Source organism: Odocoileus virginianus, chromosome 32 (genome assembly GCF_023699985.2).
Source record: "Odocoileus virginianus isolate 20LAN1187 ecotype Illinois chromosome 32, Ovbor_1.2, whole genome shotgun sequence".
NCBI lineage: Eukaryota > Metazoa > Chordata > Mammalia > Artiodactyla > Cervidae > Odocoileus > Odocoileus virginianus.
In genome coordinates, this window is record NC_069705.1 from 17,009,662 (window position 1) to 17,037,440 (window position 27,779).

The 27,779-nt window shown below is 38.8% G+C and overlaps 1 long non-coding RNA gene across 1 annotated transcript in view; it reads right to left on the bottom strand.

Moving 5' to 3' along the window:
* The window catches only part of LOC110142085 (uncharacterized), a 77,574-nt gene extending 50,599 nt beyond the window's left edge, over positions 1–26,975 (bottom strand). The window contains exons 1-2 of the long non-coding RNA XR_011485235.1: positions 26,843–26,975; positions 21,625–21,733 (exon numbers count right to left, since the gene is read on the bottom strand). This is a non-coding gene — a long non-coding RNA (uncharacterized lncRNA). The remainder of the gene's footprint in view (positions 1–21,624; positions 21,734–26,842) is intronic.
* Between the last annotated feature and the right edge of the window lie 804 nt (positions 26,976–27,779).

Genomic DNA, 27,779 nt, shown 5'->3' on the forward strand with positions numbered 1-27,779 from the left:
CTGCTAGGATGCCATGCAAAGGCGCAAGGAGCAAACAGGAAGAAACGCGCTCCTTCTTCCGCCTTCAGCCTTCCAGTCTGCCTCGAGCATCTCCTGATGAGCAGAGCCAGGTAGCTGGCTGGTACAAGTCCTGGGTCTGGCATCACAGACAGAGGATGAAATCAAGGCAGCAGCTTATTGACAGCCTGTGAACATCTGCACATACTATGAAGGTCACACTCTATTTCCCATAGACTGGGTTTCCTCTTTATGTCCAAATCAAAAAGGTCTTGTCTGTTTTACTGGTCTTTATCATTACGCACTGAAACATTAAGGAGTAAGAATGATAGCCCAATTGAGATCATTTTGATAGTTATATTCTATATACATATTTTTACAAAATTCGGAATTTGAACCATAGCTTCCTTCACTTATGCTGCATACCTTTATATGAATACATTTCTTCCAATTTCACCCTTCAGTGGTTCAATTATTCAAATAATTCATGCATGGGTTTCTTAAAGTAAACATGTTTTTAATAAGGTCTTTTTGTGTGTTTAATTTTCATTCAAATTGTATTTACATTAACATAGTCTTGAGGGGCTTTTTGTGAATTGTGTGATTTTTTTTAACTAGTTGGTGTGTTTTTCCTTTTCTTCCTGTTTAGCCAGTTCCTTGGAATGTGGAGGAGGAAGGTCCCTGGATAGAGAGGAAAGCAAAGAGTGACTAGAGGTGTTGATTCACAGGGATAAGTCTGCTTAACCAGTGAGCTTTCCTTCTGCACCTACAGGGATCTATTTCTAACACTTGGCCAGACAAGGCAACTCTCTGTCATTTAGTCACCCTCCATTTTGCAATAAATTCAATCTCATCCCACTTTCATCCTCCCCATTACTGTTCCTCACTTTTTCTCCCTCTTTCTGTACCCACTGAGATGGTAGCTATAGACTACAATTATCACTGTGGCATTTTTTTTTTAAAAAGTGCTTTCAGCTCTCAGCTCCTCTGAATTATCTCCTTCCTATGCTGCCATTTACAGAAAAGTTTATCTAAAGAATTCTCTACATAAACTTTTCAATTTTCTCCTCATATTCATTCTATTTGTCTAAAACTTTGTAATGGTGTGAAATAGTATTTGAAAAGAAAACATTTCACTGAAGAAAATATACAAATGGCCAATTAACCCATGACAAGATGCTCAACATCCTTAGTGCCTGGAGAAATGCAAGTCAAAACCACAGTGAAATACCACCTCACATCTACTAAAATAGTCATAATCAAAAAGACAGATAATAGCGAGTGCCCATGAGGACGTGGAGAAATTGAAACCTTGCTGGTGGGAATAGAAAGTGATGTAGCCACTTTGAAAAATGTCTGGCAGTTTCTCAGATTAAATGTAGAATTACCAAATGTCCTAGCAATTCTAGTCCTAGGTATAGGCCCAATAGAAATAAATGTATGTGTTCAGCAGCCGAATAGATAAAAAATGGAAACAATCAAGTGTCTACCAAGTGATGAATGGAAAAATAAATGCAGTAAAACCACACACTAAATATTATTCAGTAATAAAGTAGGATGAAACACTGATACATTTTACAACATGGATGAAATGCAAAAATATTATGCTAAATGAAAGGAACCGGACCCAAAGACCACATATTTCATGTGCTGTAAAGGCAAATCTAGAGAGATAGAAAATAAATTAGTGGTTTCATAGGGCTGGGGGGTATTGATGATGGGGGGAAGTAAGAACAGTTGCTGAAAATATCAGATTTCTTTGGGGTGCTAAAAATGTTCTAAAATATATTGCAGTGATGGTTACATAACTGTGAATAAACTAAAAACCATCAAGTTGTACACTTTAAGTGGGCAAATTGCATGGTATGTGAATTATATCTTGATAAAGCAGTTTTTAAATAAAGGAATGAAAACAAATATATATATGGTCCAAAGATCATCTAGCTTAAGGAGTCTGATATTTCTGCCATCTCCTCTGCATGTGACTTGTTTATCTAGCTCCATTGAAACGTATCAGTTAGTTATATAATCCATTTTGTTAATCAAAGGTGCCGCAAATTTCTTCTTCCAGTTTGCTGCTCACATTCCATACATGACCTAAGGTCTCAATTTTCTTGAGTCTAATTTACCAGTCTTCTCATTTTGAGATTATGCTATATGTGATTTCTTAAGAAATTCTCTCCTGCTTGGCAAAATATTCTTAGCAACTTATTCTCTAAAAAAATTTCAAAGTCTTGTTTTCCACATTTAAGTTCTAGTTGAGCCTAGAATTGAATTTCATTCATGGTACAAAGTAGAGATGCAGTTATGCATTTTCTATGTAAGTAATCAACAGCCCTGGGCAACATAATAAAATAGCTAATTGACCAGAAAACTTTGACAAAGATCTTGTATTTCCACATCTGTGCAAGGTCCTTCCGAAGTCCCTCCCCCTTCCCTCTGTAGGCCAAGAGAATCACTGCTCTGGTCACAGCCTACAGCTTACCAGCTATAATCTGTAAATATATATCTATTTACTTTCTGCTTACTAAAACAAAATCTCTGCTTCTCTTTGAACTACTTTGTTCCACATTTTCTGACATTTTCTCTTTGTAAACAATTTTATCTTCTTTCTTTAAATTTCTCTTTAAAATATTCCATTAAGTTTTTCTTCTCTGAAAACCCTATCTGATTCAATTCTTCTGGTCTTTTCATTGAACTATTATTATCCTTCAACTATTGATTATTTCCAACTTTGGTAAATGTATTACCTGTTCATAATAATTATGTGAAATAAGGAGCATGATGTCTGACACATAAATTGCACTTGATATATCCTAATTATCTAATTAATCAAGCTAGTTACAAGCTGTTTACAATATTGACATTTAGCTATACAAAACAATATATTGTTTTACCTACAATTCATATTCTGGGATATATCCAAAAGCTACTATTTCTCTCCATCTTCCACCAGAATGAATATGTCATACTCTGTTCTCTTAGGATTCCCTCATTTGCAGCCTGTTTTTTCTTTCCTATTCATTATTGCAATCTCTATTAGTAAATTGGCCTCTTTCCTATCCCTGATAAGATCCCAGCTGGTTGGACTACAAGCACTTTGTAATCAGGGCCAAGACTCAAGATTAGATAAGGAAGTATTATTTCTGCCCAATAAATTTACATTTCAGGTTGCCAATGAATAACGAATTTGCTGCCAAGTTTTTCTAGAGTAATGTTTTGAATCTTCTACCAAAGCGATACATAATAAAATTACCATTTGAAAATATTCAGTTCAGTTCAGTTCAGTTCAGTCACTCAGTCGTGTCTGACTCTTTGCGACCCCATAAATCGCAGCACACCAGGCCTCCCTGTCCATCACCAACTCCCAGAGTTTACTCAAACTCCTGCCCATCGAGTCGGTGATGCCATCCAGCCATCTCATCCTCTGTCGTCCCCTTCTCCTCCTGCCCCCAATCCCTCCCAGCATAAGGGTCTTTTCCAATGAGTCAACTCTTTGCATGAGGTGTCCCAAGTATTGGACTTTCAGCTTCAGCATCAGTCCTTCCAAGGAACATCCAGGACTGATCTCCTTTAGGATGGACTGGTTGGATCTCCTTGCAGTCCAAGGGACTCTCAAGAGTCTTCTCCAACACCACAGTTCAAAAGCATCAATTCTTTGGCGCTCAGCTTTCTTCATAGTCCAACTCTCACATCCATATATGACCACTGGAAAACCATAGCCTTGACTAGACAGAACTTTGCTGGCAAAGTAATGTCTCTGCTTTTTAATATGCTATCTAGGTTGGTCATAACTTTCCTTCCAAGGAGTAAGTGTCTTTTAATTTCATGGCTGCAATCACCATCTGCAGCGATTTTGGAGCCCCCAAAAATAAAGTCTGACACTGTTTCCACTGTTTCCCAATCTATTTCCCATGAAGTGATGGGACCAGATGCCATGATCTTAGTTTTCTGAATGTTGAGCTTTAAGCCAACTTTTTTCACTCTCCTCTTTCACTTTCATCAAGAGGTTCTTCAGTTCTTCTTTGCTTTCTGCCATAAGGGTGGTGTCATCTGCATATCTGAAGTTATTGGCTTTTTTCCTGGCGATCTTGATTCCAGCTTGTGCTTCTTCCAGCCCAGAGTTTCTCATGATGTACTCTGCGTATAAGTTAAAGAAGCAGGGTGACAATATACAGCCTTGACGTACTCCTTTTCCTATTTGGAACCAGTCTGTTGTTCCATGTCCAGTTCTAACTGTTGCTTCCTGACCTACATACAGGTTTCTCAAGAGGCAGGTCAAGTGGACTGGTATTCCCATCTCTCTCAGAATTTTCCATGGTTTATTGTGATCCACACAGTCAAAGGCTTGAAAATATTACACAGTAATAATTCTAAAGGTATTAAAATCAAAGCTAATAAAATAAAAATGAGTATGACCAATTAAGGTCCTTAATAAAAAATCATAATAAAAATTCTGAGAGAAACAGATTTCAAAAGTGTGAACTTTTAGCTGAAATAAAAGTGACCTCAAAACATGATTTTCAAACACTTAGTAAAACTACAGGGCATATGAATCTAGGTCATTTCTCTGTGTATGTATATAAAGAAAAATAAAGTTCAGAGTGAAGAGCAGCATGCCAACATGTGGAATAGAAAACTGAATATATCTTTTAAGAAAACAGCTAAAAGAAAATCTATCATTTTTCGCCTAAAGATTGGCTTTCCTACCTTCACGTTATGATCTCTACTCTCATGAGCCACCAGCCTTTTTGAGGGCATGCCTTTTAATTTTTGGTAGGCAGAGGAAGTTCTAGTGTTTTCCAGCTGACTCTAACTTAATAGTTCTCACTCCACAGCAGCAAATATTTGGTCACCCAATTCCTTGACTCTGTATGTACTTGGTTACAGTGGTCTACAGCTGATAATTGAAATTGCTTTGCTATTGAATGCCACTGACAAAGAGAGTCTCATTTACCACTGGAAACAGGACCATTAATTTCCTTTTAAATTGAATTAGATCCATGAACTTTTCAGATAACCTAGAAGCAATTGAGAACAGAAATTCTGCTATTTGTAAGATAGCATCAAATAGCTTTACATATGTATAAATGGAGACCCAGAAAGAGGGGAGAAAGAATGAAGCTGAATAAAATACTTGAAGAGATAATGGCAAAAACTCTTTCCAAAATTGATAAAATAAGTCAACCTATAGAACCAGGGAACTTGGTGCAGGAACTTTATGCAGGATAAATACAAAGAAAGACACATCTAGACACACCATAGTCAAACTGCTAAAAGAAATTGATAAAGGAAAATCTTAAGAGCAAATGAGAGAAACAAAAATACACATCACAAACAGAACAATTATATTCATGGTTGACTTCTCACCAGAAAGAATAAAGGTTAGACACAATGGAATGACATCTAGAATGTACTTGAAGGAAAAAACTCTCAAACTAGAAGTTGGTATCCAGAGAAAATATCTTTCAGAAATATAAGCAAAATAAAATATTTTCAGAAAGAAAAAAGTTTCTTACACTATAAGAAAGGTTAGAATAAGTTTCTCAAGCTAAAGGGAAATAAAAACTCAGGTAAAACATCAGAACTTCAGAAATAAAGAATAACTTTTTTACAAATAAAAAGCTTATTTTTAAAAGGATTATATATAAAGTATTCCAAAATTCTTAGGGATTTTTTTTAGGATACTTTTAAGCTTTAATAACTTCAAAACCTTAGATGTCACAAACATTAAAAAAAATTCATTTTTAAGTTTGTTGATTTACATCTAGAGGTTTATTTTTTGAGTTTTAATTTTTTCTGGGTGACAGTTTCTAGATAATTGGAATTAAGAGATATCTAGTTTGGCCATATCAGCTACTTGATTACTCTCCATTAGGCTTTTTCTTTAGAGACATATAAACAGAAAACCTCTTTAGGTAACTCATATGTATCATGTAGCTATCAAAACAATTTTCTTTGGATGACCTTGGGTCTGGGATTACAAATGGTCACTTGGCCATTCTGGTCACTGAGCAGCAGTGGATCAAATTTTTATGAAATCCAAATTTGACTAAAATAATGAATAGTATAAGATGTTGTTTACATGGAAGTTGAGTAAAAATATATTAATATCAAAAGTGTTTAAATAACTTTTAAAATGTTTTTTTAATAATTTTTCAGTACTTATTAGTGCTTGAAACTTCACTAAAACATACATACTTATTTTTTAAAAAAACAATAATAGCAATATACTGTGGGGTTTATAGTATATAAAGAACTAAACCATAAAAAAGACCACAAAAGGTGAGAAGGAAGTAAGAATACTGTTGTAAATTGTCACACAGTCTGTGAAGTAATGTATCATTTAAAGATAGACTGTGAGCATTTAAACTTGCATAGTATAAGCCATTTAGAGCCACTACTAAAAAAATGACACAGAGATATAGATTAAAAATTCAAATAACATGGAATATTTAAAAATGTGTGATTTGATGAAACGTAATCGGAAATAGAAAATGAAAGAACAAAGAACAAATGGAATTTTTAAAAATTAAATACCAAGATGGTAGTCTTAAACCTAGCCAAATCAATACCTGTGTATGCATTCTTTCATAAACTCTTTGTTTCTCTCTCATCCATTTGTCTTTTCTCAGTCTATTTCATAGGCCCAGCCACTGAACCTGAGGGTAGAAGAATGTTTTCCAGTCCTACAGTAGCCACAAATGAAACAACCACTTGTCTAGCTAACCCACACCTGTAGTTCAAGTTTCAGCACAAGTGTAACTTCTTCCAGTAAGCATTCCCAGACCCCCATAACTGTGGTCAGCTTGCCTTATCTGCGTTCCCCTAGCATCCTCACAAACCATGCAATAGGTCACCTTTCACGATGCGTGGAAGCAAGCCCTTCCCAGATTCTTCTCACTTGTTAAGTCCTGCTAAGAACTCAGTGGTCCTTCGCAGAGACTGGTGTCTCAGTCTTAGCCCAGTGCTGGCACAGGGGAGAGCCTCCACAATGTTATTAAACAAGGTGAGACTGAAGAAAGGCAACAGAAAGAAGAAATAATAGAAGAAAATGGTGTCACCATATACTGAGGACTCCATTCAGATAGAAAGCCCTAGGAAACTTCCATCCTGAATGCAGAAAGAATAAAAATTAAATTTGTAAAAACTAAAAGGAGAAGAGAATATAGTCAAAACCTAGCAAAAGAAAATATGTGACACCTGGGTATTGTGCAGCCATGAGATTCAATGTCAGAGCACCAAATTTCAAAGAAAAATAAATTTTAAAATATCTCACAAAAATGTGGCTCGGAAACACATATGGTTTTTCAAGAAAATGATCTGGGGCCATTTTTCAGTGCTGTGTTTACTATACACTTGTATGAAAGTGTGAAAGTGTTAGTCGCTCAGTTGTGCCCGACTCTTTTGCGACCCCATGGACTGTAGCCCACCAGGCTCCTCTGTCTGTGGAATTCTCCAGCAAGACTACTGGAGTGGGTTACCATCCCCTTCTCCAGGGGATCTTCCCAAGCCAGGGTTGAACCCAGGTCTCCTGCATGTAAGGCAGATTCTTTATCATCTGAGCCAGTATATCACTTATTAATAAAACTAAAAAAACTTCAGTTATAAACATATGTATTTCAGCTGAATGCAAACCTTTATGTGATTTAAATGATGGGAAAGCTTCTGGACAATCAAGTTAACATGTACCTGACAACATTGTGAATCAGACACAATAGATATGTGCAGAGTTGCTTCAGTCCTGTCCAACTCCTTGGGGCTCTATGGACCGCAGCCCTCCAGGTTCCTCTATCCATGGGATTCTCCAGGCAAGAATACTGGAGCGGGTTGCCATGCCCAGGGGATCTTCTTGAGCCAGAGACTGAACCCAGCTCTTCTGCATTGCAGGCAGATTTTTTTACCATCTGAGCCACCAAGGAAGCCCCACAATAGATACAAATGTCACCAAAGTTTCAGTAAAAGAAGTACCTGGCCAATATAAAAGAAAGTATTGGGGAGAAGTGGGTGGAAAAGGAGGAAAAGATCTTCAGAACTTGGAAAGGAAGGTTGGTGTAATGGAGAAAACAAAGATAGAGGTTACCAGGACTAGTTCTATTTTTTGCCCCAAACTAACCCTTCACTTCAGACTTTTATTTGTAAATTGAGGGGGGTGGAATAAACTATAATTTCATATACTTCAAAAGAAGAGAGAGACTAGAAAACTCTGTTATCTTCCCATCTGTTCTCCAGGTTTTTTTCCTTAGTCATTTCTTTGCCTCTCCTATCACCTTCATTTTAAAACAATTAAATGTGCGTCACAGGCACTAGATTATAACTTCAGGTGCAAAATGAACAAGCAACTCTTTAAAAAAAAGAGAGAGAGAGAGTGCATAATTACTGGCTGCATGCAGTATGACAAAAAGAGGTGAGAGAACAGGGCTAGAATTTTCTTCCATACTTCCCTTAACATGGAATTGGCCCTCCAGTCTCCACGAAGCCCCAGTCTCTGCGCTTTATAAGTTATCCTAGATCTATTCTATTTCTCCTAAGATGGGTACTGAAGTGAGCCCAGAAAATGTGCTTTTCTTGAATCCCTCCTGAAGCAGACACCAGGCCTCCAACTCAGCACAGAGTAGAAACTCTGGTGTTCCTTGGAGGGCACTGAGTAATTCATTTTCACTTTCCCCACCTTCTCCTTCCACCATCCCCTCTTGATTCTTACCTAAAATCCCTCCACTAAATATTTACTCTCTACTGTTCAGAAGTCAGGCTTCCCGCAGTCTAGTGCTTCCTAAGCATGCTCTATCACGTGCATCACCTGGTATGCTCTGTAACACACAGATTCCCCCAGGACTCTGCCTTCGAGATTATGATTCAAAAGGTCTGGGAAGGGGCCCAGTCTGTTTCATTGAATGCAAAATGTCCCAAAGGAGGGATAACAGTTTAAGCTTTTGTTTTATTCATTTTACAGTTAACTCCCCTACATACGAACAAGTTCCCTTCTGAGAGTGAGTTCTTAAGTCCAATTTGTTAAGTTCAACAAAGTTAGCCGACATATCCAACTAACACAATCGGTATATAGTACTGTGCTGTAATAGATTTATAATACTTTCCATACAAATAACACATAAAAACTAAACACAAAAAATAAAGAAAATCTTATGAATCTTACAGTATAGAACCTTGAGGGTTTCTTAGGAGGCACTAGCGGTAAAGAACCCGCCCTGCCAATGCAAAAGACATAAGGGACCTAGGTTCGATCCCTGGGTCGAGAAGATCCCCTGGAGTGGGACATGGAAACCCACTCCAGTACTCTTGCCTGGAGAATCCCATGGACAGAGGAGCCTGGTGGGCTACAGTCCATGGGATCGCAAACAGTCCAACACGACTAAAGCGAGTTAGCACGCACATACTCACAGCACCTTGAAAAGAACAGTAGTACGGTACGACAGCTGGCACACAGGGGCTGGCATTGAGAGAACAGGCCGGAAGAGCTACTGACTGGAGGGAAAGGAGGTGGGCTGGTAGAACTGAACGCTCATCAGCAGTAGGAGACAGATGGCAAACTACAATTTCATCCACACCTGACATTGATGGAACATGTGTTTGCATCTTTCAAAGTTCAAAACTTGAAGTTCAAGTTAGGGGATTTAATGGTATTTGTTTATACCTGACCTCTTTCAGAGATGCATTTGAGGTGCCCAGCTACAGGCTGAAGTAAGGGGCTTCACTGATTCACAAGGTGATGAGTCGCATCCAGGCTTGTGTCCCTGCTTCCCTGGGCAACCATAGACTCCTTGTGCCCCTCAAGGCTCTCCAGCTCAGCAGGAGCAGGAAGACCCTAGGCTTGGAGTGGATCACACGCTCAACCCTTCATCATCAGCTGTATGAATTTGGCAACTTATTGAAACTCTGGGCTAACACATTTCTTCAACTATCAAAACTATGGTGTTGAATTTGATGATCCTGAAACGCGGCTGCATGTCTTACATGTAAAACAAGCCCATTCATCCTGAAGTCTTGCAAGACTTCCAGGGAAAATTACTAAATAACTGTCCTTCAGCCTTGTTATTTAGCCTTATCTGAGCAAATGCAAAAATCAAACATTCTCTTCTGCACTTTATTATGAATTGAATTGTATCACTGGAGAAAACTCTTGAGAGTCCCTTGGACTGCAAGGGGATCAAACCAGTCAATCCTAAAGGAAGTCAATCCTGAATATTCACTGGAAAGACGGATGCTGAAGCTGAAGGTCCAATACTTGGACCTTCACCTGATCAGGTCCACCTGATGTGAAGCATCAGGTTTCCCTGATGCTAGAAAAGATTAAAGGCAGGAGGAGAAGCGGGCAGCAGAGGATGAGATGGTTAGATGGCATCATTGACTTAATGGACATCAATTTGAGCAGACTCTGGGAGATAGTGGAGGACAGAGGAGGCTGTCGTGCTGCAGTCCATGGGGTTGCAAAGAGCTGGACACAACTTAGAGATTGAACAACAACTGCCCCCCCCCAAAAAAAGATACATTGAAGTCCTAATCTTCACTATCTCAGAATGTGACCTTATTTGGAAATGACTCCTTGAAGATGTAATCAAGTTTAGGTGGGAGATTATATCAGATTAGGGTGGGCCCCAGTACTAGGACTGATGTCGTCATAGAAAGCGGGAAATCTGGACGCAGAGACACAGGGATGATGGCCATGGCCATGTGAGTACAAAGGCAGACAATGAGGGATGCATCAATATGCCAAGGCATGCCGAGGATGGCAGGCATCACCAGAAGCTAGAAGGAGGTAAAGAAGGATTCTCCCCTAGAGAGGATGACCCCGTTGACTTCGACTTTAGATTTCCAGCGTCCAGACTGCCAGCCTCCAGAACTGTGAAAGAACACATATCTGTTGTCTGAAGTCACGCAGTCTGTGGTACCCCATTACAGCTACACCAACAAACTGCACTACCATTCACCTTAAAAAACATCACCATAGAACTGCGATGATTAGGACTATATTTAACTTAGAGTTAATGCTCCTCCACTTAGCCACCTCTATAAAAAGAATTTTAAAAGAGAGAATGTGGAGTTTAAAAAGTCTAACCAGAGAACAACATCCTCCCCACCCCTGCCTCCCTCCATCACAACTTCCACTCCCTGTGACATTAAATAAAATGTTCACACGCCTCCCCAGCAGTTTACAAACAGTGGGGGAAAAAAGGGAACTAAGCATGTAGAAATGGAAACATTTGGCAGGCTAATCAGCTGCAGAAATAGCTTTATCAGACTAGAATGAGATTGGGTCTTGCCTATGCGCCTGCCAGATAAAAATTCTAATGGTCTGGGACACAAAACAAAATACCCAGGAATTTTGCTATAATGGTACACATTATAATTCAGAAGTCAGCGTATGGAGCCATTCTGGACGTCATCCAAATTGGACTTATCATGGAAGATCCCCCAGTTGACTTTTTCGAACGCTCACAAACCTAAAGCCCAGGAACAAAGACTGCCTCCGAGCAGCCAGAACCAGTCTCATTTGGTCATTGTGGAAACACTGAAGTATTAGAAATAGACCCCCCACGTAGGGAAAGCTTAATCTTCCAAACTGGAATTTCTATACATCATTTCTTTTCTCTCTACAAGTGTTGGCTGCTAGTCATTGAATTTTCCAAAGACAGACAGAAGTGATCTATTCCCTCTGTTTTTGCACTACTGGACAATTCACTTGCTGGGGAATAAATGTTCCCATGCATTCAATCTTCCAGATGAGGTTTGGGGAGCCTACTTTGTCAGACTTTCCTCCAGGAAGCAAACAGAAATAAAGGCAGGTGGGAGGGCAGGAGATAATGAGGAACTTGTGGAAAGTGGTCAGGGCACACGGTGACTCTGTTAGTTTTGTATGTGATTCCTAAGGAATACCCCAGCCCTGTGTTTATCTCAGTGAAGTGGTGAGGGCAATGATTTCAATCTGCAAGGAGTTTCTTTTAATCAGTCCTTTTGAAGATTTTGAAGAATAATACAATTCCACGTTAATTTTAAAACCACACTAAATCAATACCTTTACTGCCATCCCCTTTCATATTCATCCATGAATGGCTTAATTTGAATGCGCAATCATCCGACTTTTGAGGGGATGGTATAAAGTATAGAGCAGAGAAAGGTCAAAAGTCCACAGTTGCCAATTCATGGAAAAATTGTACTGGTGAACTCACCAAGAAAACTACCAAAACGTGAGAGCCACTGACTTGACAAGAACTGACTCTAATTTCCGCCCCCAGACTCAGCAAAATTGTCCTGCAAATGAAATTCAGCTTCCACAAAAATCACCGCATCAGTAGAAGTCATAATTAGGCAATTACAGTTTCTAATGACATGATTGTTCATATTTATCCTGATGGTATAATTGGTCCTAATTATATTATGGGTTCAAATAGTCTGAAGATTTCTACTTCAAAAAAGTTTTTTTAAGTGCTCATCATGCCAAAATTATTCTAAGGGCATCACAGTATTATTACCTACAGGATAAAATATGCCTGTAGTCATCTCCATATTTCTTAGTACATAAAGGATGAAAAAACACTCTACACAAACAAAAAACATTCTTCCTGGGCTCCATCCCCTGTTTAACAGGGACAGACACACACATATACATGCACATGCTTGCACGCACACACACACACAGTCCAAAGGCACCTCAGTAGTCCCCATTAACGACTTTTGCATTTGGTTTTTCCTGCCAACCTGCCCCTTCAGTATGGAAATGTGTTATTTCTCAAGAGCACTGGGATTTTGAAATGCAAAAGAAGCAGACACTAGGCATATTTTTTTGCTGTTGTTTAGTCACTAAGTCATGTCTGACTCTTCTGCAACCCCAAGGACTATAGTCTTCCAGGCACCTCCTCTATTCAAGTCTGAATTCATTCCTATAGCATCCAATAGCCCCAATAGTCTTAATCTCACTAGATAGACTTGTTCTTCCTGGACCATCTGATGAGATCTTTTTCTTTCCTGTAAGTTCAATTTTTTTCCCATATCCTAACCATGAACTGAATTCTCCATATTATCCCTTGGGCTCCAGAAATGTAAAAATCATACATGTAACAAACACAGATCCACCAGGCAAATTAACATGAAACTCTCTCTTGCTTCTAAGACATTTGAATCTCAACTCTAGCATCTCCCTATTCTGACTATTCTGTCCATTTTTACCCTCTAGGTCTGAACACATGACAAATTTGATCACCGTATCATGTCCAAAACAAACTCTTTGAAAGAGCTGTCTGTCCTCTGTTATGTCTTTCAAGAACCACACATTCACACATAAAAGAAATCTTCATGGAAGGTATAGTTCAGTCATGCATCCTATTATTTTTAATATGACAAATAGAGAAATAAATTCAGATAGTAGATGAGACAAGGTCTCTGTAATCAGACTGCTCTCAATTCAGATCCCACACTGAGAGGTACAGTCAGAGTGACCTCAGGTATTTTATTTAACTAGTCTGCTTCTTAGTTTCTTAATCTGTAAGATAAAAATGGTTTATATATCTTTCCCTGAGATCACACATAGACGGCAAGGCTGAACAAATGCTAGCAATTATCTTCCCTGGTGGCTCAGATCATAAAGAACCTGTCTGCAATGCAGGAGACCTAAGTTCAATCCCTGGGTTGGGAAGACACCCTGGAGAAGGGAATGGCAACCCACTCCAGTATTCTTGTCTGAAAAATCCCATGAAGCCTGGCGGGATACAGTCCATGGGGTTGCAAAGAGTCGGGCATGACTGACAGCCTAACTATCATTATCCTCACTTAAGCACCAGTGTGTGTGCTCATTATTCTGGTGGCTAAGACTCTGTGCTCCCAATGCAGAGGCCCCAGGTTCAATCCCTGGTCAGGGAACTAGATCCCACCTGCTTCAACTAAGACCCAGCACAGCCAAACAAATATTAATTTTAAAAAAATTAAATGGAAAGAATTGGAAAGAGAGAAAGCTGAATCTAAGGGCCTTAGAAGGAGACAGAGCTACAGTACTTTCCAAGTCTGCCCCATGTGTATAAAAGACTTCACCCTGAAGACACAATACACTGCTCTGTGCCCCACCAGAGACCAATGTGCCAGTTATCCCCTTTCTGCAGAAGAGGAACCTTTCAAGTGAATCGACATAATAGCTCACCTAACCTTTCCTTGGTCAATAATCAAGGTGAGGAGTCAAGATTCTGATCTGTCTTGTTTCCATTTGAAAGCAGTGCCCCATTGGATATCAAGGACTTCTATTGTGCTGAAATGCGGGGAACTAATTGGAATCATTTTGGCTTTCGTGACTCATAAACTTAATGCTCTTTTAGCATCATTTGGGCTGAGCAGATTTCCTAACCACGGTTTAATAGCAAAAGGCATTTAAAATAACAATCTCAAAAGTCTTGCCAACCTCTCCAATTAGAGTAAAATAAATTGGCTCTTAGAATTAGAGGCTGTGCCTTCTCAGGCTCTGGACCATCTTGTCAGTTTCTAATATCTTAACTCTGAAGGAAAATGACAATTACTAGCAGTCCATTTTCGTCTTACTCCCAAATACTGAAAGATTCCCACAGGACCTGAAGTCACCTGCTTGGTCATGTATGTTAACTTGGATCAGGAAGTTATCCAGGAAGACCTGTGGTTTGGTTTGGCTCTCATTCATTTTGTTAATTAGTTATTTTAGCTTTTATTGGGTTTCTGGGAAAGGCTTTGAGGTTTAGTTTGTCATTTCTGGAGTAGCCAAGAAAATTCTCATGTTATCACTGTCAGCTAATATTTATTGAATTCTAGACTCTGTTATAACAAATGACAGACAAGGTTCTCCCATATTTTTATATTCTACAAAAGAATAGATAATCAGATTACTTTAGAGTGTCTTTGTAATCATTTTGCTCTTATCATTTATGAAGTGGGAACAGTCCCTAATCCTAAATCAGTTCAATAACAAAGATCTGATTGGTGGGCCAGCAGGTTTGAGGCTTGATCCAAAGAGACCCTGTGGTTATGCCTTTACTGTTTTCTCCAAATTTACTTCAACATTTATTTCTGGTCCAAAGGTGCATGAATGGAGTTCTTTTCTGAGACTTACAGACAAAATAATTAACTAAGAAGAACCAAAACAAATAGCAGTGATCCACCAATTTGACACACACACAATATAATATACACGTGTGTGTATGTTAGTGGCTCAGTCGTATCCAACTTTTTGTGACCCCATGGACTGTAGTCGCCAGGCTCCTCTGTCCATGGAAATAATATACACATATTCATCATTGACCTTTCTTTAATAGGATTGCTAATGTCCTTCCAACAATATTCCTTAGAAGCCACTTGCTGCTTTAGACTCTCCAGGAGTAAGCACTTCTGTGCATGGAGGAAATAGGAATTAAAAGTCATCTGAAAATTCAAGATACTGGAAAGCTAAATTCTGTCTCAGCTCAGTGCATGCACTTTTGGCTCCCACTGTGACTTTATGGTTCTTTGACTTCCCTCTTCTGCCACTGGGTTGTCCCTACATGACAGTACATTGGCTTTCTGATACCTATTTCTGTTGTTTTTCCTTGTTTTCATATAGTTCCAATACTGTGGTGTTGGAGAAGACTCTTGAGAGTCCCTTGGACTGCAAGGAGATCCAACCAGTCCATCCTAAAGGAGATCAGTCCTGAATATTCATTGGAAGGACTGATGTTGAAGCTGAAACTCTAATACTTTGGCCACCTGATACGAAGAGCTGACTCATTTGAAAAGACCCTGATGCTGGGAAAGATTGGGGGCAGGAGAAGAAGGAGATGACAGAGGATGAGATGGTTGGATGGCATCACTGACTCAATGGACATGAGTTTGGGTAAACTCCGGGAGTTGGTGATGGACAGTGAGGCCTGGTGTGCTGCGGTCCATGGGGTCACAAAGAGTCAGACACGATTGAGCTACTGAACTGAACTGAACTGAATTCTGTCTCAGTTTGTGTAGCTGACCACAGCCTGTTTTGTTTTGTTTTGTTTTTTAACTGGAGGCTAATTAGTTTACAATATTGTAGTGGTTTTACCTTACACTGACATGAATCAGCCATGGGTGTACATGTGTCCCCCATCCTGAACCTCTCTCCCACTTTCTTCACTTGGTTCAACCTCCCAAGCTTCCACGATCTGGACATAAACTTCTCCCCATCCCCAGCAATTCCCAACGCATGGATGCTCTAACAGAAGGCTGGAGACAGAACCACAGCTGTGCCCCTCAGCATCAATATTTTTCTTTTATATCAACATATGGAAGATTGGACAGAATCCTGTTCCTTTTCAATCTTGAGTTACTCACAGATAGATTCCCTCTGTTTTGTAATTTCTGGGACATTGTGCACATACAATATGTGTGTATAAAGTTTTGGCTTTACCTACTCAAAAAATCAATAATTTTGCATTTCTGCTTCCTTTTTCCAATCTTTTCTTTTTCTTTCATTTTACAGGTATCATTCTTGGAATCTCCCTATCTGTCTTTTAAAGAAAAGAATCTAAGGAAGAACCTTTTCTCTGAACTGAAGTTTGTAAGTCTAGAGACTATAGTTTTAATCTCCCCACCACACTCCTGACAAGTCACAAAAGAAAAATTAAAGTCAGCTCCAGAGGTATGCAAGAAATGTCCCTTAATAAGGTTCATATTTTGTACAACCTCTGTCATTTCAAAGTAAGCAACTCAAGGATACCCCTAGTCTGCACACGTGCCTTTCTCAGTTTTGGAAGAGCTTAAGTGTTCCACTCAGACATTTCATTAATATATGCATGGGATCACAGTGGTAAGGGTCAAGAAACAAGATCATCATGGTTCTAAGCCAGTCCCTCAATACCTGGATATATTATTTAGGTAGTGGTCAAGAGCAATGAGCCAGCAGTGTACCATAACACCTGTGTTATATGTGGATTCATTCATACTTTTCCTTTTGTCATGTCTTAGCTGCTAATCCAGGACCAACCAGGAGAAGGCAGTACAGGCTAAACAACAGAAGCTTTCAATTTTCTTTAAAGTGAAAGAGAAATAAGCTGATGGATATTCTTTATAATATAAACCTCCATCCACGCTGGGGAACAAAGGAAACTTCTCCAACATGGTCGTCACCTCCTGCACGTATCTTAACCCTTCCTCACCTCTGTCACTCTATTTTCTCCTTCTACCATCTCCTCTACTCTTCCTTATAAGTTAAAATACACACAATATATTAAGTGGAAAAACATCTGAATTACAAAGTTTTCTAATCCTGCCTTAAACCCTCAAATTTCTCTCTTCAGCACTATTACTTAAGGCAAGATTTCCTTTTTAGATGGCATTTTTGAAGGGTCCATGATGTTTTTTTATGACAAGGCATACTTATCATGAGTCCCCAAGGCCACTTGCTTCATTGCTCAAATACAGAAACATTTCATGCATCGAAAAGAGAACTATTTTTTTTTCCTCTGAATATGGAATGCTCTTCCCTAAGAACACTAAAGAGTGGCTGAAGGCTGCTCACTAAAAGCCAGAAGGAGGATTCTAAAGGGCCCCCAACCTCTGGCACGCTGAGAATCCAATCACCCTACCAGCCAGGTGGGGCGATGGAGGGGGAATCCCCTCTGTGTTCTGCAGGGCCCTGGGGAGAGAGGACAAGTAGCCATCTGGATATTTAGGCAAATCTGTTTCTCTACTCAGCCAAGTAGCGCCGGCTTCATTAATCATTCAGCCGCACTTCCAAGCACTCTTGTTTGGGTGATTGGGTTTTCTGGGGTGGTTATTACCAGAATGCTCCGCGCAAAAGTATGAAGTCGCCAAATTGGGCCTCTCTGCCTTCCATCTGCAAGTCCTTCTTTAATGTCACCTTTATGCTTTCCCCCAAGGGCACAGGGTCTCCACACCAACCCATGCCAGCCAGGGCTCTCCTCGGAACCCTCCCACTGAGACATTCCTTGTGTCTTCCCTTCCTCTGTCCTGACCCTTCACCTCCCTCTCCAGCGGAAACGTTTTTCTACCTAAATCCTCGATGGGAACAGTATCAGGGTCCTGAATCTTTGGACACCAGAGCTCATCATACTACTTAAAACTACACTAGATTTAGAAGGGATCTTGGATATTTTAACAGCTAACTAGCACTTTGACCTTAGTTTCTGTATGATCTCCAAACCCAGTGACCAGGCTGAACCGAACAGGAGGCATGAGAAGCCCTATGCCTCTTAAGCTATGAAGCCAAACTAGCAGCAAACTCGCCTCTTCCTGCATACCCACTCAATAGTCTTAGATTCCTGGGTCTTACTCAGCGTCCCCATTTCCAGGGAAATCAAGCAAGGACATTGAAAAGAGCACCCTTCTTTCTCAAAAAAAGAAAAAAGCAACATGAAGTATATTAAACCTATAGATAAGAAAAGAGTAATAGAATGAAGTCTATGTACCTAATATCTTGCTTTATCAAATATTAACATTATTCCACATGTGCTTCAAATTACCTTTTTTAGAAAATAAAATATCACAGATGGAATTAAGCCTCCCCATTTATAACACCACATTCTTGTCCCTACTTTCCTCTAAAAAAGTGCTCAATCATGAACAGCTGTATATATTTGCTCCATATTTATAACTATGGACATTATTGCATATATTTAATAACTTATATAAATAAATTTGGGGTGTTCCTTGTAGTTCAATTGGTAAAGAATCTGCCTGCAATGCAGGAGACCCGGGTTTGGTTCCTGGGTTGGGAAGATCCCCTGGGGAAGGACATGGCAACCCACTGCAGCATTCTTGCCTGGAGAATCCCATGTTCAGAGGAGTCTGGCAGGCTACAATCTATGGAGTTGCAAGAGTCGGACATGACTCAGCGACTAAACCATCACCATCATAAATAAATTTATATATTGACTCAGCAACTAAACCATCACCATCATAAATAAATTTATATATTGACTCAGCAACTAAACCATCACCATCATAAATAAATTTATATATTGACTCAGCAACTAAACCATCACCATCATAAATAAATTTATATATTTATATATAAACATAAAAAAATTTATATATAAATGTAATTTAAATAATATATTTAATATAAACATTTAAATATTTTATAGTCAAATCTCTATTTAATGGAAGCATTGTATTCATAATTCCATAAAGAGTATTTTCACTCCATATTATGTTTTTAAAATATACAGTTTTAAATTATATAATTTTACAATTACAAATATACCTCTAGTTTATTCATCTTAATTGTGGCATTAAATTAATTCAGAGGACCGAACAATTAATTATTTATTCTTTTTCCATTTGGTGAGCATTTATGTTGAGTGTTACAGGAACAGTCTATAAGCTTCTTTTGCACCTGTGAAAGAGAGTCTCTGGCAGATACATAGAAATGGACTTGCCAAGTCAAAGAGTGTGTTCATCTACTATTTGAACAGATCACCAAATTGGTACCCAGAGTGGCTATATTAATTCTCACTCGCACCAGCAGTTTGAGTCACCCTGCTCTTCCCCCTTTCCATGTATTATATCAATCTTTGCTGATGAGCACAAGACAGCACCTCACAGCCTTTCTGACCACACTCCTTACCAAAAATGATTTTGACTGTCTTGGTACAACCATGTGATCTACATACACGCAGCTTGGAGTTTCCAACATCTTACATATACATGTAATAATGTGCTTTAAGGGAAAACAGAATAAACTATTTGAAATTGGGTGTACTCTCAAAATCCAGGGTGCATGTTTGTACACATTTGTGTCCTCGAGAGTTTCACAACAATATGAATGTACTTAGCGCCACTGAACTATACAGTTAAATATGGCTACAGTTGTATGATTAATATTATGTGACTTTTACCACAACAAAGAAGCATTTAAAAAAAGGAAGTGATGATATTTTGGAGATTAGTGAAAGGCTCCATTGCTATATGGGGGTGTCAGAAACACTAAGTAAGCTACAACTGAGGTTCTGGTAACAATAAAATCAGTATTAATGTAAAAAAAGTAAAAAAAAAAAAACAACTGTCCATCTAGAAGGAATAAACTGATGTTTTCTCAACTCACAGTATGAGTTCACTCAAGCAGACAACCTGTATAAAAGTGACACCTGAGAAATCTTCTAGAATTACCTTTCATGGTCTATAGATGCTTCATTATAACAGATCAAGTCAGCTCCACTGGTTCCCAGGTTTCAGGCATTAAGTCTAAATTCTGAGATGAGACTTGGTTTCCTACTTACTAAAGAAAAACTGTGGCCAGGGTAAGGGGCAGATGCTTGTCTAACCACATCTCAGTATCTTAAAAATAGTTCCTATATTCTAGGCATAATAAATGTGCCACACACCATGGCAAATGAATTATCTGAATTATTTCCCTTAATCCTTATAATGACTATAAAAATTGTACTATGATTGTTCCCATTTGAGAAATAAAGAAGCTCAGAGTGTGAAAGATTAGGGAAAATCAGAGAGCTTATGAATGACAGAGGAATTTGGGTTAAATTCCTCCTGATTCAGAAATCCCAGATCTTCACAACATTACAAAGTGGCCTCATCTGAGGTTCAGAGGCCTATATTATTGTTCTAAGTTCTTTTTAATGTTAGAAATGAAAGTTTTTTTCTCTATTTCTGTTCTGGTTTTAAGCTCAAAGGCAAAGCAATTCTGCATGTATTAGAAGACAACTCTCATATCCCCCAAAAGCATCTCTTTCCCTAGTTAGACACTCTCACATCCTTCAGCTGTTTCTGTCCTTACGTTCCCCACTTTTATATCCCAGTTACCATCCTCCAGGTGAGCTTCCGAGATGGTCCCCTCAGCTGAAAGCAGGATGCTTGGAACATATTGCAACAGCATATGTTCAAGGCATATTCAGTACAATGGATCTATCAGCTATCATGTTCTATACCTTATACTCTACCAAATGCTGTCCTAAATCATACTGACCATTTAAGCAGCCATATCACACTGTTAACTCATTCTAAGCTCGTGCTAACAGTAATTCCCAAGTGTTTTTTTGAAAACCTGTATTTCTGTCGTTCTCAGCCTGCATTTTTACAGTTGTTATTCTATCCAAATATGGAGTACTATATTTGTACCCATAAAGTTTTATTTCTTGCAGCCTGCTGAAAATATTTTAATTCTTGACTCCTTCAGTTTACTGGAATTCCCTCCAACTTTACATGACCTGTATGCTATTTGTCTTCATCAAATTAATTGATTAAAATCTACTTGGAGGTCTGGATAACAAGATTTCTGCTATACTCACAGAAACATTTCTCCAGACTTACACTGATCTCCTTAGAGAGTCATCCAGAGTCATAGGTTAAGATCCTTTGACACTGTAAATCCATCTAAATGCATCAGCCTCAACCTCACATTTCTTCCTCTTGACAAGGATACCAAATTTTTGTCAAATGTCTTTCTAAATGTCAGATAGACTATATCTATCTTTTGCGACCTTGACAAAAAAGGAAGAAAGAAAGCTAGATAGATGATAGATAGAAATGGAGTGATTCTATCTAGGATAATATATTCTGAATGATCTTCTGTTAGATTTAGTTTACTGTATACCCCTTTATATTCAATAATAACTCTCCATCTGCCTTATAAACAATGAATTTTAGAATTTTGCTTGGTATCTAAAATAAACTTACTAGTTTATAGATCACAGAATTCACTTCTCTTTTTCTCTTTAACAAAAGATGAATTTCACTTCCGGGAAAGATGCAGTAGGTTGTGGCAGGTCACTGTTTCTCCTGGAAACTAGAGGAAAAAACACATAAATTACAAAAATTGTATGTTTCGAGATATCACAAAGTTGTGGAGTTGATGATGACTAGGAGAACTAAAATTTTAGAATTGAAAGAGCCTTTCCCAGGAGAGCTGAAAATCACCAACCATTTTCTTTCCTGGGGTCATTGAACAATTCCAAAATAGACATGAGGTTTGAAGTTGGTCCTTGCAGAGGAACTCTACCAGGGAAGCGAGAAAGAAGATGTGAATTTAGAGGCTTAACAGCTGCTGACCTGTATTAGAAACCAGAGAAGCCCTAGGTGCAATGTCAGTTTTGGCCACGGGTCAGTGCTTAAGTTCGGAGGCAGCATGGGAGGCTGGGATGGGGGCTAAGTTGTGAAGGCAGAGTAAAATCTTTCATAATGTCATGGTGCTTAGGATTAAAAAAAAAAAAAAACACGAGAGTCTTTTCTGACATGTATTACTGCCCTTAAAACATTTCCCAGGCTTTAAAACTATGTAGGGCAAGAACCTCAAGAACTATATCGAAAGCCTCTAGTGGTCAGAGTCGAAGCCTCTAGTAAATAGCAATGCCAAGGAGATGGGGACCACAAAGAACTTAGCCCAGGGATGAACCAGAGGTAAACTAGACCTTAGGAAAAAGTCTAACCAAGTCCCAACAGAGATCTTCCACAGCTAGTGGAAGTGACATGCCCTTCAAACTGAGTTCCTAACAGAAAAAAAAAAAAAAAGTAAGAGCTTTCTTGAATGTAAAATAGCATCACATACAGCTTTCAGTTTCTTTTATTCACATGGTTATAATATAAAAAGCTGTTATGTATGTGGAGTGAGAATAATGTGACCAAAAGAAAAAATCATTAAAAAAAAGATAATTCGGATACTATACCACAATATATGTCACATTCTTTTTTTTTTTTTATAAAGAATATGCAATCCATTTGGGATTTATTGCATTTAAAGAAAGCAGATTATTAAAACAGTAGGTATGATAAATACAGTAAGAAAATAACTTTAAATTTCAAACAAAACAAAAGTGAATGAGGGATAGGATTCAGTCAATAAGAATAAGCAATGTAAAGGCAATATAGTACTAAAATCAGTTAGTGCTTAATTAGATATAGGAAGAAAAAAAAAAAGCAACTGATTCTATTTCATAACAGTTTCCCAGCTGTATCTGAGGATTGAAGTTAACTTTAGAAAGCATGGTCTTAACAATTAGAAATATAATAAAGATGAAAATCAGGTTTATTAAAAGTTAAAGTTATTTGCTTAGTGGTACATAAAAGGCTTCAGAAAATTCAAGTTTAACAAAAAATGGAAGTGTAATCAAAGAAAGTGCACTTAAAGCTGTTTGCCAGAAATTAAAAAGTAGCCTATTATTATTACTATACTGCTTACTATTAGATGACTTTCAATCACAAAAAGAGCAGTCATAAAAACAATTCTCTTTCAAAAGTAGCACAATAAATTTTTAAATAAAAATAACCCCAAATGGTGACCCTTCGCATTTTCATCTGTCTACCTTATTCTTTTTAGTGGCTTTTGTAAACCCTCACTAGGAGTGAATGTTCTTTTAGCAATGATTGTGGTTGCAATTCCATTCAAAATGTAAAAATTCACATTAACTCCACACTAGAGAGATGTGTCACATTCTTAAAAAGACTAAAAAAATACCTCTATGAGGCAGTCAGCAAAATGTAAAGGCAAAGAGACTGGAAGGAGAGCATTTGTATATTTCTGATAAGGAATAAATACCCAAAATACATGTAAACAATTCAGATAACTCTATAACAAAAAAAAAAAAAAAACAATTAAAAATGGGTAGAGGAACTGAATAGGTATTTTCCAAAAAAGATATACAAGTAGCCAATAGGCACATGAAAAGGTGCTCAACATGATTAATCATCAAAGAAATGCAAGTCAAAACCACAATGAGATATGACCTCAAACCTGTTAGAATGGCTGGCATCAAGCAGTGTCATCAACAGGTGCTGAGAAAAAATGTGAAGAAAAGGGAATTCTAATGCATTGGAGGGAGTGTAAATTTATGCAGCCACAATGGAAAACAGTATGGAGGTCCCTCAAAAATTGCTAAATAGAACTACCGTAAGATCTGGCAGTCCCACATCCGAGTATATATCCAAATGAAATGAAAACAGAATCTAAAAGAGTTATCTGTACTCCCATGTTCATTGCAGCATTATCCACAATAGCCAAGATATGGAAACAATATGTATCAGTCAACAGATGAATGGATAAAGAAGATGTGGCATCTACACAAAGGAATATTAGTCAGCCATGAGAAAGAAGAAGATTCTACTGCTTGTGACAACGTGGATGGACCTTGAGGGCATTATGCTGAGTGAAATTAGATGAAGAAAAACAAATACTGTAGAATGTAACCTATCTGTGGAAACTGAAAAAGCCAAACTCATAGAACAGATGGTAGAATGGTGCTTACTAGGAGCTGGCAGAGGGTGGGAGGTGGGTGGAAATGGGGAGATCAAAGGGTTGCTAAAAGGTTGAAAGCTTCCATTTATCATATGAGCAAGTTCTGAGATACAGCTGGTGATTATTGTTAATGCTACTATATTGTTTATTTGAAACTTTCTAAGACTGCCTCTTAAATGTTCTCACCACAAAAAAGAAGTGGGAGTTATGTGACATGATGGGCGTGTTAGCTGACAACTATAGTAGCCATCATTTTTGCAATATATAAATGTATCAAATCAGCAAGCTGTACACCAACTTACACAATGTTGCTTATCACTTACATCTCAATAAAGCTGAAAAAGAAAGGAATGAAAACTTTTCAAGTGCATATGAGCGTTTACCAAAATAGATACTGGGTAGTAAGGTAGGCCTCAAAAAATGTCAAAGAATCATGCAAAATATACTTCTAATCACCTTGGAATTACAGTGAATGAAAACGAAGAAAGAGCAACAGTAAGTAGCAGGTGTCATGCAGCTACAGCAGTGCTTTAGTGGAAAATTTTTATCTTTAAATGGATACTTTAGGGGGGAAAGATTGAGAGTGATGCATCTAAGCTTCTAACTCAAGAGTCTACCCAAAGAATAGCAATATTAACCTAAAGGAAGTAGAAAGATGTGAATACCAAAAATAAAAGCAAAAATCAATAAACAGAAAGTAGACAGACAACAGAGAAAAAGGCATAAACAAGACCAAAAGTCATTTCTTTGAAGAGATTAATGGAAGTGATAAATACCTACCAAGATCAATTCAGGAAAAAGAGAGAACACCTATTACCAATATTAGGATTAGTAGAAGAGACTTCACTACAAATCCTGGACATTAGAAATATAAGAAGGGAATACTAGGAGCAACCTCCTGCTGAAAAATTTGATAACATAGATTAAATGGGCAAAATCTTTGAAAAGCACTATTTAACAAAACTTACCCAAGAAGTAATAGGAGGTCTATCAGTTCAATATCTATTAACAAAATTTAGTTCTTAATCAAAAGCATTCCCTCAAAGAAAATTCCAGGACCAAGTGACTTCATTGATAAATTCTGTTAAATACAACTACAAATCAAATATAAATCAAATTTTAAAACCCTTAAAAAAAAGAAGGTATGCTTTCCTTTGCATTTGACACTTAGCCTATAATTCTCCCTCTTCCCAAAATGCCATCTACTCCCCAACCTCCTGATACATAGAGTTCACCAGCTAGTATCCCTTTGAACTCAAACTCAATGCATGTTCTCAGGGATCCCTTCCTTCCTATACTCCATAGCATGCTGTGTGTGCCCCCTCATAACACCATGCCAAACTGCTACTTCCTAGTCATTTGTTAGTATCCATGCCTCTTGATAGATAGAAACATATATCTATATATCTTTCCATGTAATATATGTGTTACAATATATAATTTCGGCTTATATATATGAGGAAGATCCACTGGAGAAGGGATAGGCTACCCACTCCAGTATTCTTGGACTTCCCTTGTGGCTCAGCTGGTAAAGAAGCCGCCTGCAATGCAGGAGACCTGGGTTTAATCCCTGGGTTGGGAAGATCCTCTGAAGAAGAGAAAGGCTACCCATTCCAGTATTCTAGCCTGGAGAATTCCATGAACTGTATAGCCCATGGGGTCACAAAGAGTCAGACACGACTGAGCAACTTTCACTTTCATAGAGATGTACAATATGAACTACATACAAATAATTCCATATATATATATGTGTGTGTGTGTGGAATATTTTATGCCAGATCTCTCAAGATCCTTCAGACATCCTGGCATACAGCAGGGCATATGATGCTGAAAAAAAATCCACATAGAAGGGAGACAGGAAGACTTGCTCCCAGCTCCAATCCTTAGCACAGGGAAGTGCCAATTTCCTAAGCTATAACATGGAATATTAAAAAGCAGAGACATTACTTTGCCAACAAAGGTCCATCTAGTCAAAGCTTTGGTTTTTCCAGTAGTCATGTATGGATGTGAGAGTTGGACCATAAAGCTGAGCACCGAAGAATTGATGCTTTTGAACTGTGGTGTTGGAGAAGACTCTTGAGAGTCCCTTGCACAGCAAGGAGATCCAACCAGTCCATCCTAAAGGAAATCAGTCCTGAATATTCATTGGAAGGACTGATGCTAAAGCTGAAACTCCAATACTTTGGCCACGTGATGCAAAGAAGTGACTCATTTGAAAAGACCCTGATGCTGGGAAAGATTGAAGGCAGGAGGAGAAGGGGACAACAGAGGATGAAATGGTTGGATGGCATCACCGAGTCAGTGGACATGAGTTTGAATAAGCTTCGGGGGTTGGTGACAGACAGGGAAGCCTGGCATACTGCCATCCATCAGGTCGCAGAGTCGGACATGACTGTGCGACTGAATTGAACTGAGCATGGAATACCTGACTTCATTAGTCACGAGCCTCATAGAGCTAATTCTAACAGAAAGCTGACTTTTAGAGACATAGAATTAATAATTCATTAACAACTACATGTTAGTATTTGAAATGTGCCTGTTCATTAAGTGCAGCTCCATGAAAACAAAACTACCTAACTATATAAATGTTTAAACTAAAAGTCTACAGTCACTGCCATGATTTCATAAGCAATAAAGTGAATGAGGTCAAAGTCAATTTCCACTCACCCAGCATAAATCGTTGATCAGTCTGGACAAGGAGAGAGGTACTGGCCATCTCCCAGGCTGAGCTAATCCTTTCCGGTAGCACGTGCCATGACTCCCCCCTGGGCAATGTGACTGAGTGCAGTACATCACCATGTCCCTGCTGGGGATCATCAGATGAGTTCTTAGTCAGTGACCTACGGCCAGGCCCCCCCCCCCCCCAGCACCGCACTTGCCTGGTCACCCAGGACAGAAGGGGCCAGCCAGGAGAGCTCTGGACTCGGCAGCCGCAGCCTCAGAGCATGAGACTGGAAGCAGGAGAAACTGCTTAGCACAGTGCAATGCTCCACAGGCAGCATTCAGCCACCTCAACCCACTGACCTCAGGTACCCTGTTGTCTGCATCGTTCTTCTGCTATATGGATGCCCCTGGGTTGTTATTTCATGGCTCGGCACCTAATTGCTGCTCAAAGCTGCCCAGCTAACCTCCCCTTCTTCAAAGAGGACTGGAATGACTTGCCATTTCCTTCTCCAAGGTATTTTCTCAACCCAGGGATCAAACCTGGGTCTTCTGCGTTCCAAGCAGATTCTTTACCAGCTGAGTCACAGGTAGGATATCTATTATACAATTAAAGACAAAAACTGATGAAAGAGCATTAATAGACCACCATGGCTTAGTTGCTCAGTCATGTGTCCATCTATTTGCAACCCCATGAACTGTAGACTGTTGGGATCCTTTGCCCATGAGATTTTCCAGGTAAGTATACTGGAGTGAGTTGCCATTTCCTTCTCCAGGGGATCTGCCCGACCCAGGGATTGAACCCACATCTCCTGCATCTGCTGCATTGGTGGGCAGATTCTTTACCACTGACCCACCTGGAAAGCCCAACAGACCACCACAAAGATGCTCAATAGAGGTGGCAGCCAAGGCAGAAAGAGAAGTTGGGAAAAGGTTCTAACCC